The sequence below is a fragment of the Symphalangus syndactylus genome, chromosome 21 (assembly GCF_028878055.3).
Source record: "Symphalangus syndactylus isolate Jambi chromosome 21, NHGRI_mSymSyn1-v2.1_pri, whole genome shotgun sequence".
In the NCBI taxonomy this organism is placed as follows: domain Eukaryota; kingdom Metazoa; phylum Chordata; class Mammalia; order Primates; family Hylobatidae; genus Symphalangus; species Symphalangus syndactylus.
In genome coordinates, this window is record NC_072443.2 from 15,057,016 (window position 1) to 15,072,679 (window position 15,664).

A 15,664-nucleotide genomic window follows, 5' to 3' on the forward strand; every position below is an offset into this window, starting at 1 on the left:
GCATTTCTTGAGAAATGGGAACCCTTCATAGTTTGCAAGGTGAACTTTTTGGGAGTGGGGTGGTGGGCAGGGTGGGTGTGTTCCCATGTAGGGCGCTGAACATCTAGAAAGCAAACTACAGTCATTGGATGTAGCAGACACCAACCATTCACAACCTTTCCTCTTTTCCAACAGACACCCTACCTCTTCAGGAGAGCTAAGTGTTGCAGTGGAATAGATGGTGGGGTGGCAGCCCCAGCCATAGGCAGTCAGTGAAACATTATTAGAATAAACCTGTCGTGATTGTCCGATTTCCCTGGACATTAGTCCATCCTCGCATTGCTATAAAGAACTACCTGGGGCTGGGTAATTTATATAGAAAACAGGTTTAATTGGCTCACGAGTCCATAGTATGTATAGGAAACACGGCTGGAGAGGCCTCAGAAAACTTACAATCATGGCAGAAGGTGAAGGGGGAAGCCGGCGTCTCCTCCGTGGCTGCAGCAGGAGTAAGAAAGCAAAGGGGGAAGTGCTACACACTTTTAAACAACCAGATATCCTGAGAACTCCACGACAACAGCAAGGCGGAAATCTGTCCCCATGATCCAATTATCTTCCACCAGGCCCTATCTCCAACACTCAGGATCACAATTCAACATCAGATTTGGGTGGGGACGCAGAGCCAAACCGTATCACCCTCAGCAGGAGTGGGTACAGGCACAGGCCTATAACACATTCCTCCCCTTTCCTTGGACATTGCTGTCTTGGGATGTGATGCCTAAAATGGAGCAGCCATTTTGTGATCACAGGGGAGTGAATATGCTCAGTTTAGCAGAACCGATAATTGAAACTGCCTTCCTCATGAAATTTCATTGATCTTCTGAATTGTACAATCTAAAAGTAATTTTTAAGATTTCTATTTATAGGAAAATATAAATATTCTTTGGTTGTTTATGTTGTTTGAGGGTTTTTTTTTTTTGGCAACTTGCGGGAGAAATCATTACTAACAATTAACAGTACAATGAACCAAAGAGGGAAGCACTGTCAATCACCCAAAAGGTTTTCATGTCACTACAAAGAATTATTAGGTTTCTGGCAAGAAACTGTTGAAATAACTATATTAAAACTATAATAATGGCTTTGTAATCATTTACTCTACAGATGCTACCGTCATTAGGCAATGAAGATATGAAAAAATGGGAAAACCTATGGTTTTTTTTTTTGGCTAAGTCTGTTAAAAAGGTGGATAATCATGGAGAAGTCTGATTGGATACAAAATATGACCTATTGGTAATAAACTGAAGGGAGCTTAGCAAGGCCTGTTACTTGCCAAGATTATTCTCTTTGTCCCTGTGTCTTCACAGATGAGAATTCTCTCTTCTTCCAGGCGGAGGGAGGCCACTTCCCAGATGAAGGTCTTATGATCCGCTTCAGGAGGAGGTCAGAGAACCCTTTCTAGCTTTTATGATCTGCTTCAGGGAAAGATTATGGGAAGGAGAGAATGACCTTCTCGCTTCTGTGGTCTTCTGAAATTTCTTTACTTAGAATAGTGTGAGGTAGCACGTCCTGAATCTCTTCAGGAGCTTTATGAAAACCTTAGCAATTTACACTGGTCCACTAAGTCTGTGTGACCGGCTGAAGTCCGTTCCTTCTAGATCGTGATGTGGAGATTCTTGATACCTGTCTGCTGTGCTTTGGAATAAAGACAGGACTGAACTTTTAATTATGTATGTGTGCATATTTGTGTGTGTGTGTGAAAGACAGTAGATATAAGCGTGAAGTTCATTCTTTCTAGATTCTGGTGTGGAGATTCTTGATACATGTTTGTTGTGTTTTGGAATCAAGACAAGACTGAACTTTTAAGTCTGTATATGTGCTTGTTTGTGTGTGTGTGTGTGTGTGTGTGTAAGAGAGTAGGTATAAGGGCTGGACCTTGGTGTGTTAATTGTTGAATACCTAGGAAACAAAAGCAAAAATTAGGTAAGGGTTAATTTTTCAGAATTTCTTGAAAATAGCATCTCATCAAAATTTTATAGCTCCCTTACAGAGATTCAGAGGATTTGTCATAGCCTTAGGTTGCAAAATAAGTCAAGGTCAAAATTAGGTGTACTCTCAGGAGTGTCAGTTTTAGATCTATCTTCTTTTAAATCTTATATCATTTTCTCAAAAGAATCATTAGAATATCCAACCCTAGAGATCCCTGCGGTTAACATCTCTCCATTTAAAATTACCATAATAATCACAAAAAGGAATGTGTATTTAATAATGTTCATATGCACTTCAGCTTGTCCCAGCCGAATTAATGACTAATTCGGAGACTCAGGTAGTGGGCCCTGGAAGAGATTTTTGAGGCCCTGTGTCAGACTTCAAAGCAAATTTCAACCTTGACACAGCAGGCTGCAGTCCAGCAGGCCACAACTGCCTGGGGCAATGGTCCGCTGAAGACCTAGCAGAAGGTTAGAAATTTGCATTCATGCTGTGTTTGTGTTTGTTCATAGCAGGAGAACTTTGCTTCTTAAGTCATTCAAAGTTTTTTAATGGAAGATGAAAGTGAATTTGAGGGAAACAAAAAGAAAACCAGTGTCTATGTTCCTGAACAGGAGAGTGTTTGACTAGTTTCCCAGATGCTAAGAGCAGCACTTTCACATCAGTGTGTATTTAGACATCCCCGGTTCTATTGGTTTTAGGTAAACTTTTGTCACATTTTGATCTCTTTTTACCAGGGCCTTTGGTGTGACTAAATGTTAAGTAGCTGCAGGTCTTGTTTCCACCCTTGCTGAGTCAGCTCAGCCCTTTGACAGGACTGTCTCTCTTTGATTGGCAGTCACAGGAGATGGGAAGTGAGGGAGGGGCAGGGAACATTTCAGGTCAATTCTGTCAGAGAATATAAAGGCTGGCATGGTGATGATTTATTATTTCTGATGACTAATTATAGGGAGGTTTGTGTTTCATGGGTATTTTGATAGGTGGCTTTTGCAGAGCTATCGCCTTACTGAAATACTTCAATACTTCAACCTTTTGTCAACACTTAAAAGATATCACCTTTCTCTGTGGGTTAAGGAATATAAGGAGGCAGAAAATATTCATATGGTCAATTTCATGATTTTCTAGAGAGAAACTAAGAGGGTTAGGAGGGAGATGACTGAGCTCGAGATTTGAAGGATTAATACCAGGCAGAGGGAAGCCTTTATTAGGCCTTAGAAGATGTTTATTTGGAGGAAGTTGGTAGAAAGCAAATATCTTAAGAATGCAATGTGGTTGTTTTATCTTGATTGAGTTAAACCCTACAAAATATTATATGCCTGGAATTTAACATTGTCTCCAAGATTCATAAATCAAAGTTAACTTCTTGAATGCTAGATTGTTAAAAAACAAAAAACAAAGGCGGCAGAGGGGAGGTCAGGCCTGCTTGCAAAGAATTATTGTCCTGCTAACCAACCCAAATTATGTGTAAAATTTTTGTATGAAGAAAATAGCTTTGGATGTAGCATAACATTGATCAATTTGATCAGCAATTTTTAAAAAATGGAAGATTGTACTAATTTTTGCTGTAGCAACAAACAACTCTGCAATCTCAGTGACTTATAACAATGAAGGTCTATTTCTCAGTCATGTTTTCTGAGAACCATTGGTCAGCTACGACACTGTTGAGTTCAGCTGGGTTTCACTGACGGTAGCTGGCCTTGGCTCCGGGTGGCTTTTATTCCAGGTCTCAGGGGTAAAGGAACAGCCCTAATCTGCGTCATGATCTTTTTCATAGCTTGGTCTTTTTTTAGAAGGCAGAAGCTCAGGGGGCAGAGCCAAACCACAGAAGTATATTTAACATTTCTGCTCAAAAATTGTGTAAGTCCTATCTGGTCCTATTCCATTGGCCAAAGTCACCTGACCAAGGCCAAAGTGCGTAGGGATCACAATCTGACCATAGAGAAGTACGACAAACCCTGGGGTGGGGCAAATGATTGTGAACAAATAATACCACCTACCATAATGACCAAAAACATTAAAATGGCAAGAAGTGGGGCCGGGCGCGGTGGCTCACGCCTGTAATCCCAGCACTTTGGGAGGCCAAGGTGGGCGGATCATGAGGTCAGGAGATCGAGACCATCCTGGCTAACACGGTGAAACCCCGTCTCTACTAAAAATACAAAAAAATTAGCCGGGTGCAGTGGTGAGCACCTGTAGTCCCAGCTACTCAGGAGGCTGAGGCAGGAGAATGGTGTGAACCCAGGAGGTGGAGCTTGCAGTGAGCCGAGATCGCACCACTGCACTCCAGCCTGGGTGACAGAGCTAGACTCCGTCTCAAAAAAAAATAAAATGAAAATAAAATGGCAAGAAGTAAATTTTACAAATAAAACTGAGAAATGAAAATACAAGGGCAATAACCTATGTGGGATAGCTGTGAGTGAGGTGTATCTAGTTTTATAAATTCTGAGGAAGGCTCCCTAGATAGTGTTGGATTGATTGAAAAACTCTCAAGGAAGGACGTGGCAGCACTTCATATAATACTTTTCATCCTACACCTACCAGAATTTGTAGTAAAGAAGAATTTGCAGAAAGCAATTATGATCATTTACTGATCACTTATTGAAATCGAGGCTTTGGCTAGTCCAGGAACCTCATAGCTGGCTGTGGATGTTTTTTCTACACGGAACCCAACTTGAGAAAACCTTAGCTAGAGGAGGTTCACCTACTTCCTAAGCCCAGCGATGAGCTTTTTTTTTTTTTTTTTTTTTTTTTGCCGAATAGCAGTTCAGTTTTTTCTTTTGATTAGACTGAAAATTTCTTGCTAATTGCAATTTCTCAGCATTTACCTACACTAACTCTGCTGCTAGTAACAGATTGTACCAGTGTGAGACTACTGCTTTTTTTTTTTTTTTTTAACTCGTAAGCGTCTTTTAAAATGGATGTATCCACTTGTAAGTTGTAAGCGGCTGAGTCTATGTAGTTTACTAGTATATCCCACAGTACCAGTGAGAATTCTTGACATACAGAGTTGCTCAATAAATGTTTATGGAACCACGTTGAACACTCTAAAAAGAAATGTGTAGGATGATATAAAAATTTAGAAGTCAGGTATGTAGCATCCAAAATCTACAACTAAAAATCGTCAGCATTAGAAGGATGGATGGGCCTTCTCCATGGAAAGAAAGATAGAGAGAATCTAAGAATGAATCTTGAGAAATTCTGATGGAAATGTGGATTTACTAAGATTGAGGTGCCCATGGGAAAATCCTGGAGAATATTACATCAAGTTACCCTCTCAGATTTTTCCACAACCAAACATCATGGTGTTTTAGCCAATCAGCAACACATGGAAATGTTTTCTTTATAATCTTAGGCTAGTCAAGGACGCAATGTCCACACTGCCACTCTTTTAGTGGCCAAATAATCAGTTTAATTAAAAATTATGTAAACAAAGTGCCCTATTCTCAGGCTATATATAGGCCTTCCCTCATTTTTTTCCTTCTATAAATTGTGTTTATGTCTTTTTAAAATCTTGTCTCAGTCTACCAGCTGATTCCCTCACATACGAGTAAATGATTTGCATGGAAGTTGCCTGAGCAGCCTGCAGAATCACTCGCTTAACGTCTCTGAGCCATTCTTGGCTAATCTGAGAAGAGTGAGCAGTTATTACTTCTGAGATGGAACACGAGGTGACGGGGAGGCAGTAGTGATAGAAGAAGAAGCTGCAAAGCTAGGCCTAGCCAGATAGTGAATATCTTTGTATGTTAGATTAAGAAATGTGGAATCCATGCTGTAACTTGTGTGGAAAGGCAGAAACACTTGTAAAAAGCAAAATTATGATTAGAACTGTACTTCACAAAAATTCATGAACTAATTTATTAATTAATTCAGGATCTACTGTGGACCCACATACTGCCAGTATGTGTGCTATGCCATGATGATATACAATGGAGGGTCAAACATGCATGATATCTGTTTTCCAGAGGCTAAAAGCTGATGCAGGAATAGATAAAAAGCACACAACTAAGACACAAAATATCTAGTTATAAACTGTTAAGTCTTGTGAAGGAAAAATAACGGCTGCTTGAATAATAGATTAGAAGGAATTGAGGTTAGGAAGTTGGCACCTGAGAATGTTTTTTACCTAAAGATATAGAATTGCCAGGTCAACAGGTCTAAAAATAAGGAGGTTTATTATCTCACACAAATGATTTCAGAAGAGAGATGGCGATGCTGTTAATTCAGCAGCTTATTTTAGATGTGATTTAGGACTCAGATTATTTGCATTTTTTTCTTGTATCTCCTCAGTAGGTAGTCAGTCTTTGGTCCTGAGGATTGTCTCCTCATGGATTTAAGATGCCTACGAAAGCTCTAAGTGTCTTGTCTTTACACAACACCTAGAGAACAGAAGAATGTCCCATTCTTTATCTCTTTTGAAGAGGGAGAAGTTTGCCAGAAGTTCTCTGTCAGGCTCCTTCTCATGTCTAACTTAGCCAAAATTCTGTCAAATGTCCATTCATTCCTGCATGAGTCATTGGTGATGGATAAGGAAACACCCTGATTGGTATACGCACTCTCTGATAAACCAGTCATTAGTCACATGTGACTATTTAGATTTAAATTAAATAAAATTACATACAATTAAAAATTCTGTGCATCATTTGCTCTTGTCACAAATCAAATGCTTAATAGTCATATATAATGCCTACCGTATTGAACACAGCAGATTATAAATCATTTCCATTATTGCAGCAAGTCCCATTGTATAGAGCTGGTTTGGATAAATCAAGACCCACACTGTAGGGCCTAGAAAGAAACTCAGCCTTTCTTGAAGCATATGACCTTCTACCTGAATAAAATCATGGTTCACTTAGAAGGATAAAGGGAATGAGTATTAGATGGGAAACCCACAGTGCTGCAAAATGTAGATGTGATGAGAGAGAACTTGTGAGTTGACTTAAGGGGATAGAAGCAGTTGGTATTGGGGGCTGACTGGGTGAGTGTATAAGGCTTGGGTAACTTGAAAAATGCTGGTCCCATTGACTGAGAAAAGAAATGTAGAGAAGGAGGACTTTGGGGGAAAATGATAATGGATTTGTTGTGGTTACATTGAGTTCGAGATACCTGTGGTAAGGGAGGTGGAGATTTCTAATATGCCCTTGGTAATCTGGAAAAGTAGCCACCTAGGCCATCAGCAGTGAAAGTATATGTGTGAAGGTAGTTACAGCAGGAGTTTCCTCTACCTTCTCTAGTGAAACCTGGGGCAGCGCAAGATGCAGTGCTGAAGATGATTTGGCTTAAAATCATCTTTCTAATACTAGTTTAAAACAGGGAGAGGTAAGTTAAATGGTAATAGATTCTTCCTTTTGACGTGAACTAGTATTAAGTGTTGGAGAGATCAGCAATAGTGTTCGTTTACCATTACAGTACAAAATTTGTTCTCTACTGGCAACAGAAGTTTGCCTTGGCTAAACACAAATATCACTAACTGCAGTAGCTAATAAACATTCGACTATATTAATTGTATATTGAATATGATTTGTGATAATGTATTATTTTCTTTTAAGCTAATGTATGTGCCATCTTCACAGTTTGTCATTTGCTAGAATGATTTCACTCAGAATATTAAAAGGAATAGTGACACATTTAACTAAGGGGGTGGCAGGCCAGTGATACCTGATTCACCTTCCACCAGTTTGCCACTGAAATGGTCATAGAAGGCAGAAATGGGGTGTAGGGTTGGAAAATGCTGGGAATAGTGAATCTTCAGTTGCAAGAAAGAGTGAAACAATTTCTGCTCTCTGAAGGCAGAATAAAAGGGAAAAGAGAGAGAAAGAGTAGCTTTCTGTTGACTTCCAATAGGCATCCTGCTGCAAAGATGAACAGAGAAGGCCCGTTGAAGGGGCAAGATGGCCTCTTCCTTTCCCATAGTTCCTCACTGCTCCCTCCATGTAGTACATGAGATATGCTTTCCACAAAAAAAAAAAAGCATATTTTATTTCCTGTTGTTCATTTAAATTTTTTTGCAAATCATTTGCTGCTATCTGGTATACGATCTCCATGCATATGCACACAATAGATATGCATACATATGATATGCATTGGTAGATATGTGTATATCTATATATGCATGTGTATATATACAATATATGTATCATATTTGTATTTATATTCATACATGCATAAATTGACAGTTTGTTTACTGTATGTCTCATGAACATATAAGCTTCATAAAAGCAAAAACCTTGTAAACCTCGTTTACACTGCAAAGTAAAAGAAGACTAACAATTATTGACTAAGATTCAGAAAGCCCTTAAAATTTATCTTCAATTTGTGGGTTTTTTCTCAGCTTCTCTGGTAATTTGCATCAGAAAAAATGTATTATTTCCTGATCACTTCTGAAAATGCATGATGTGACTTTAATGTATCACTCACAATGGAAAGACCCATGATTTTAATGGATGATGCAACTGCAGTTTGTGTGAAAAGTTGACAAAAGCTCTTGGAGTTAGCACTCTGCTCTGAGAAAAATCTATCTTGATAGGCAAATTGCTATCTGAAAACTGAGAATGTTTGCCTTAGTCCATTTCTGTTGCTATAAAAGAATACCTGAGGCTGGGTAATCTATGAAAAAAACAGGTTTCTTTGGCTCGCAGTTCTGCAGGCTGTACAAGGATCATGGTACCAACATCTGCTTCTGATGAGGGCCTCAGGCTGCTTCCGCTCATGGCAGAAGGTAAAGGGGAGCCAGTGTGCAGAGATCACATCGCCAGAGAGGCAGTGAGAGAGAGAGAGAAGTGAGAGGTGCCAGATTCTTTCTAACATCCAGTTCTTTGGGGAAGTCTTGCGAGAACCAGTAGAGAACGCACTCATTACCATGAGGATGGCACCAACCATTCACAAAGAATCCACCCCAATGACCCAAACACCTCCCATTATGCCTCACCTCTAACACTGGGGATCAGATTTCAATATGAGACTTAGTGGGACCAAACCATCCATATCCAAACCATAGCAACATTATACTATAAAGCGATTTTGCTGGGAGCTTTTAGGAAGTGGTAGGCTCCCTTTTGCTTTCTTTCTTTCTTTTTTTTTTTTTTTTTTGAGATGGAGTTTCACTCCGTCACCAGGCTGGAGTGCAGGGGTGTGATCTCGACTCACTGCAACCTCCGCTTCCCGGGTTCAAGCAATTCTCCTGCCTTAGCCTCCTGAGTAGCTGGGATTCCAGGCGCCCGCCACCACGCCCGGCTAATTTTTGTATTTTTAGTAGAGACGGGGGTTTCACCATGTTGGTCAGGCTGGTCTCGATCTCATGACCTCGTGATCCGCCCGCCTTGGCCTCTCAAAGTGGTGGGATTACAGGCATGAGCCACCGTGCCCGGCGGCTCCCTTTTGTTTCTTAATGCAGGCAATTACTTATCTTTCTAGAAGTGATTTTTATTGTAAAAAATTTGTTCCTGTAGTGATGGAAGGTAGCATGGCTCTGACAAATGAAAGAAAGTTTGTATTAGCTTTTTTATCCAGGTAATGAGTTTTCAATACAAAAAAAAAAAAGAAAAAACTAAACAAAAATTTAGATTTCTAAAGCTAATGCAAGAGATGAGCTAATACAATTCTGGTTAAGAAAACCGCACTAAATAAATGAACTCATTTTACAGTCCTCTGATGCAAGTGAGAAATCACAGGAAAATAGGACAGGAGTAAAACTGTGTGTGTTTGCGTGTGGACACCAAGTAGTTATAGAAAGGTAAATGAGTTAATGGGTGCAGCACAACAACATGGCACATGTATACATATGTAACAAACCTGCACGTTGTGCACATGTACCCTAGAACTTAAAGTATAATAAAAATATATACATACAAAAAAATAAAACAAACTTTCCAAACTGAAAAAAAAAGAAAGGTAAACAAACAATTGTGAACGGAGTGAAAAGAACATAGGTAAAAAACTAATGCAGACTTTTGTTGCCTTTACAAAAAATCAAACCAAATCAAACAAGCCCCCAAAGTTATCAAATTGTTAGTAATGGTTACACACTAATATCCTCTCGAGAATTAATTAGATTGACAGCTTAGAACATGAAATACTTTGCTTCACTTCAATTGAATGTGGCTTATTATTGTCTTTTTTGGCTTTTTGTTTTCTATCTGTTCATTTTTCTAGGTGACTTGAATCGAGGAAATGATAAGAAATTTAAAGCACATATTTCAAATCAAGCAAATACTTCAACTTATTAATTTATTGACCAAATAATTTTAGACAGGCATGTTTATGTGTATGTGAATGCATGTATATTTAAGGCAAAACTGAAGATGGGTATCTTTCATAAGTGCATATGAAAAGATCTTTATGATCTTTCAGTAAAGCTATTTTTAAAAGGAAGATCTTTACAAGGGTGAGGGCTTTGTGTGGCCAATTGAGCAGAAGCTGCAGATTGATTTTGGTGCATTCACAAACATTTTATGAGGATGACATCTCAGAGAAGAGATTAGGTTAGATATTTGTTGCACAAAAAGTTTTGAACCTTTTTTGAGCACACTAAGGTCAATGTTATTTATAAGTAGTTCACTACCTGCATATGAAAAGCATCTGTATCTATATGAAAGGTATTAGTTTTCTACTTTGGGATATAATTTCGAAAGATATTTGGAAAATAAAATGGGCTGCATTCTAGAATAACAAAATTGAACCTTTAATGACCAGAGCAAAACAATTTCTAAAGTTAACTATATAAGGCACAGAATCAGTTACACAAATCACTCTAATAGAATTTGAAAAGAAATCCAATTTTTATCAGACACTAAGGGAAAAAAATAATAGAACCTAATCAATTCCCCATTTGCTCATGTGTGCTGTGGTGAGATTTGAATATATAAGGTTTAGTGGCCACCTGGTTTATAGTAAGGGGTTGGCAATGTATGTAAATGGTAGAAAATTTTCTACATAAAAGTGCTAGTGGAAAAATAACCTTTTTTTCCCCTAGAAATCAAGGAAGAATGGTGATGATTCTCTTTTCTCTAATAAAGTTGATCACAGAAAAATTAGAATAAACATTTTCAATAAAAGATAATCTTTAGAGGCCTTTTCAGAGGAGGCAATACTTTTTTCCCGGTAAAGCTATATCTCTTTTTAAAATGACCCTAGGTTTCTGTATTTTTTTCGAATAAAAAATTCCACGTTTCACAACACTTTTTATATATTGTATCTTTGGCTTATAGGTATATGTTTGTGAGTAGTGTATGTCTGTGTGCTTCCTTATCTGGAATTTTTGTGTATTGTATCTAAGTGCAGATCTGACGGTGGATCTCTCAAACAATTTCCCAGTAAAAACCTCAGCTTCCCTCCCTGCCTTTGCAGTCTTTGTTAGCCTCCAAGTCCTCCTCTGCTTTCACTGATCCATGAGCAAATACGAAGTCACAGCGAATGCTTTTTACAACATATGTCTGTGAAGGTCTTTCCCTGCACATGTCAAGACAACGCTCTTGGGCATATGTGAGTTATTTATCATCAAACAGATTTCATAGTAACAGGTGCATCCACGGGACCCAAATGTACAAAAAAGACTAATTTTCTTTCTCCCCCTAAAAGACAGTGAATAAAAGTGATAAGATAATGACTGGAATCCTAGACAACTAAAAGCTTCCAGCAGATGTAGCTCTTGAAGCTTTTACTAAATACTGGAAAGGCATTATGCAATCATTGCAGGAAAACAGGTCAGATGACTAAAAGATATTAATAAATTCATGCTCCTGTTTTAGAACAATGGAACGCATAGACCCAAAGAGGAGCTCTCATCCAACCTCCTCATTAACTGAGGCCAAAAAAATAAATAAATAAATAAATAAAAAGGATGGTTTGCCTAAACTCAGAAGCTGTTTCTACAGAAACCAGATGTTATTATGACAACCTCAGGATTCTCTGATCCCAACAATTTTTTACCTTTCTGTTAAAATCAGCCAAGATATCTCGTCTTTTGATCTCTTAACTGAGGAGTTTCTTATAATATAGCTTTCTCCACCCTCTATTCATATTTATTACTCTCCTACTTCTTACTCCTAATTTGCGAAATGCTCTTTGAGTCTGTGTGAAAAAAAATGTTAAGTACACTACAAGGAATGATTTGAAAAGAATATTATCAGGCAAGAATCTCTGCGCTATGCATGTCACACCTGCAGTGTAATAGTATTTTCTTCTGGCAGCATCCATATGATCACTTGACACAGAATTAAAAATCAGCAGCTCCAAGAGAAGGACTGTGCAGCCCCCACCAGGCCCTCGTCACTGGTGGCTGAGCTCAAGAGCACTCACTTAGAGGGAGTGCAAAAATCAGCTCTGAACCTGGCCACTCTGCTGTGTTGTGTCACTTGCTCAGACCATGCATGACAAATCCTCAAATGCGTTTGGTGACATTTAGAGAGCGCTGTGGACTCTGCCAATATGCCAAGCAATCAGAGTGTGCATAACAAATTATGAAACACATACTGTGAAAATTATGGACTCTGTCACGGTGCCAATCTGCTGCTGAAAACCTACTGCTGCTAGAAGTAACGTTGGCACAAATTTGTTGCTAAATTCAGTCGTATTTCTAATTCAGTAATGGATTGATTCTAATGGTGAGTTGCTGTACCTGTTTAGGTTTCAAACAAGTACTGTGGGAGCTAATGACCTCACCTGCTATTATAAGTAATCAGGGGAGTCAAATCCTTCTCCACCACTCCTTTGTCGATGGTCTTCTTTACTCCTGTATCACACAGGATTTACATACAGGTCCCTATATCTTGATCTCCTCAAAGATTTTTTGGTTGTGTGCCAGTGTACAGTAAGAGCTGTTTCAATATGCAATAAAACACTGAGGGTGCTACGTTCCCTCTGCGTCTTAACAAAGACCACACAACACCCTCAGATACTTGCCTGCAGGATAGGAACAGCAGGAGATCATGAACAGCCATGACTAGCTCCGTCAGAGAAGTGGACAGTGTAGAATCTGGACCCAGTTAGCACCTGACACTCAGTGAATCATTCATTAAATAAAAGGCACTGGGGAGAACTGCCTCTCAAACACACAAACACAAAATAACAGCAACCGGATTCTAGGACTCCAATGAAAAAATAAGAATATAGAAGCTAAATGTTCAGAAAACTATGTTCAAGGACACACTGCCACAGGATGGCAGAGATTAGAGTGAGCCTAATAAATTGTCTTTGAACTGTGTACTTTCTGGAGATCATCTTTTACTAATTTACATGGAAAAAATGTGGTAACACTATGCAGCAAATTTAAGTTTGGAATAACTAGTGTGATATTACATTTATATTTTACAAATATGTCTATTCGGAAAGAGCTATAAAATTTTTTTTCTGTGTATATCATTTTAAGTTTATAATTGCAGCTTTAATTTTATTTTCTTACCTGTGCTTCGATTAGTCTACATTTTATTGATAATAAATATGGAATTTTATACAGTGATATCATGATACTTTTTTTAGATATCATATTTTTATAGTTATCTCTAGGAACAGACTTCGAATCATGTTCAGCGTTAAGTGGATTAATATAATAATCATGACATTTACTCTTATCACTATAAAAAAGTGAATAGTGATCCTCAAGCAAGCCTGTTGATAACAGCTTTGTTATCGTATGATATATGTGTCTTGTCTGGTTTTTAAAATTTGCTTGCATCTAGATGATCAGTTGCATTTAGCTGTTGGTTTTGCTCATGAAATCTACTTATAATTTAGAATTATATTATTTTTGTGTGGATTACTTTTAAAAGTCAGTGTGAAAATTCCGAGTTTTTCTCTATTGAATTACATTTTGTGTGTGTGTGTTTTTTTTTTCTAAGGAAATCATGAGGTCCTCAAAGCATGTTAATTTTTTAGCTAATTTTAGTACCAAAGGAAAATGTGAAAGCCTTAGTCTAGAAGAGATTTGGCAAAACCTAATATCTCCTGGATCTGGCACTACCACCATATGGATAGGGCTCATTGTGAATAATATGAAACGAAACAACAAAAAAGAGGGATGGAAGGAGAAGTCTTTCCAGGACTTGCCCTGCGTGGTGCATGCTGAGGCCATGACTTTTAGCTTCTGTCAGTACCAGACATGTTGAGACTGAAGCCAACATATGCCCTCTGACTCAGTGCTCCTTTCCTTCGATGAAAAGAGAAGTTGACAAGGCAAGTGCAACCTAGGCTCTCTCAAACTTCAAGGAGCCTGTCTAAACTGTCAAGACGAATGATTGGCAGTTAACTCTTCCTTTATGTGATATGGAAGAAGAATCCCCCAAATTGAAGAAAGCGGGAGCAAGGATTTTGCAATAAGCACAAATCTTACATCTTGGAAATTGTGATGAAAATAGCAACATGGTTGTGTTCAGTAATCTGCATATTAGCTCTCCTAAATATGAGGGTTTTTTTTTTTTTGGCCAAAAAGACAGTCCAGGAGGCTGACCAGTGCCAAATGAAAAAAATGGCAGCCTTCCCTCCATCTATGTCTCTGATTATAAAACAGCAGGAGAGATCATTAGGGTAGCATACACGTTCTGCTTTGGGGCATATGTCAGGTTCATTACTGTGAACAGATTTAAGTTTTGCGAAGGATGCCAAGTACTTCTTCCTGTGACTTCTCCAACAATGAGGTGCTGGGCTTGTGCTGCTGGCTGTTTTGCAGAAAACTGTGGTGGTGAGTAACACAGATGGTGTGGAGAGTCTGACATTGCATATTATTTACCAATCAGAAAATGACTCAGTTATTTTATGCGCACAATTATACACGGCCACCTGTACCAGTGTATGCTGCCTGCTTACGGGCAACAGCAGGAACAGGGCATGTGTCCATGTAAAAGATAAACGGTTTCATTCTTTGTTATATTTTTTATAGTTTTGATACCAGCTTTATTCGTATTCAGCTTGTGAAAATTTAATAACATTTCTCCGCCCATTAGGACTGTGCCTAATGCCATTTGTATAGATAGATTTCAGTATAAGGTTACCTTTCTTGGATTCCATTTTCTGGATACAGGTCTCGAAATATCAAAATGCTATATTGTAAGGTGATGTCCTTGTCTGGCGATCTAAGAAAGTTCCAGTGCATTATTCAGACATTTCTTGGGTATAATTTAGATATTTAGAAAATCTTCTAATTATTTGAATATTTAATGAGTATATTAAGTCATATCACATTAAAAATAAGGAAACCAGCCTTTCTTGAACACCTGTGGTACATTGTATACCTACTGACTTCTGTAATCCTCTCATCTCTCTGAGGTGGGTAGTACTATTGCTGTGTACACTGTAAATTCTCTGAAAATCAGAGGATTTAAATAAATTTCTAGGTCTGCACAGCTTGTACGTGGTAGAATAACGATTCTAACCCAGTATGTGATTCTAAATCCTTTTCTGTTTTCACATTGGCTTCTTGTATGCATTCTGCCAAAAGGGCTATCTTTTTCTTAGTTTTCCTTAGGCTACTGGATTGATATTTACTTTTCCAAAATAATAATATCTTTAAGTCATTATTGTATCTGCCCATTGTAAAAAATTTACTATAGAGATTTATGTAAAAAGTGAAAATCCCCTTGAGATGCTACCTGTACTCCCTGCCATTAATACTCTCCCAATCTTTAAGAAATAGCTACAGTTAAGCCTGAAAAAATATATATTCCAAACTTTGAAAAGTGTGTCTATACATGAACATACATATATATTTTTA

At 38.2% G+C, this 15,664-nt stretch overlaps 1 long non-coding RNA gene across 3 annotated transcripts in view; it reads right to left on the reverse strand.

The window, feature by feature from the left end:
* Positions 1-349: 349 nt before the first annotated feature.
* Positions 350-15,664, reverse strand: part of LOC134735465 (uncharacterized) — a 173,499-nt gene continuing 158,184 nt past the window's right edge. For all 3 annotated transcript variants that reach the window (XR_010118602.1, XR_010118601.1, XR_010118603.1), the window contains one exon: positions 350-1,935. This is a non-coding gene — a long non-coding RNA (uncharacterized lncRNA). The remainder of the gene's footprint in view (positions 1,936-15,664) is intronic.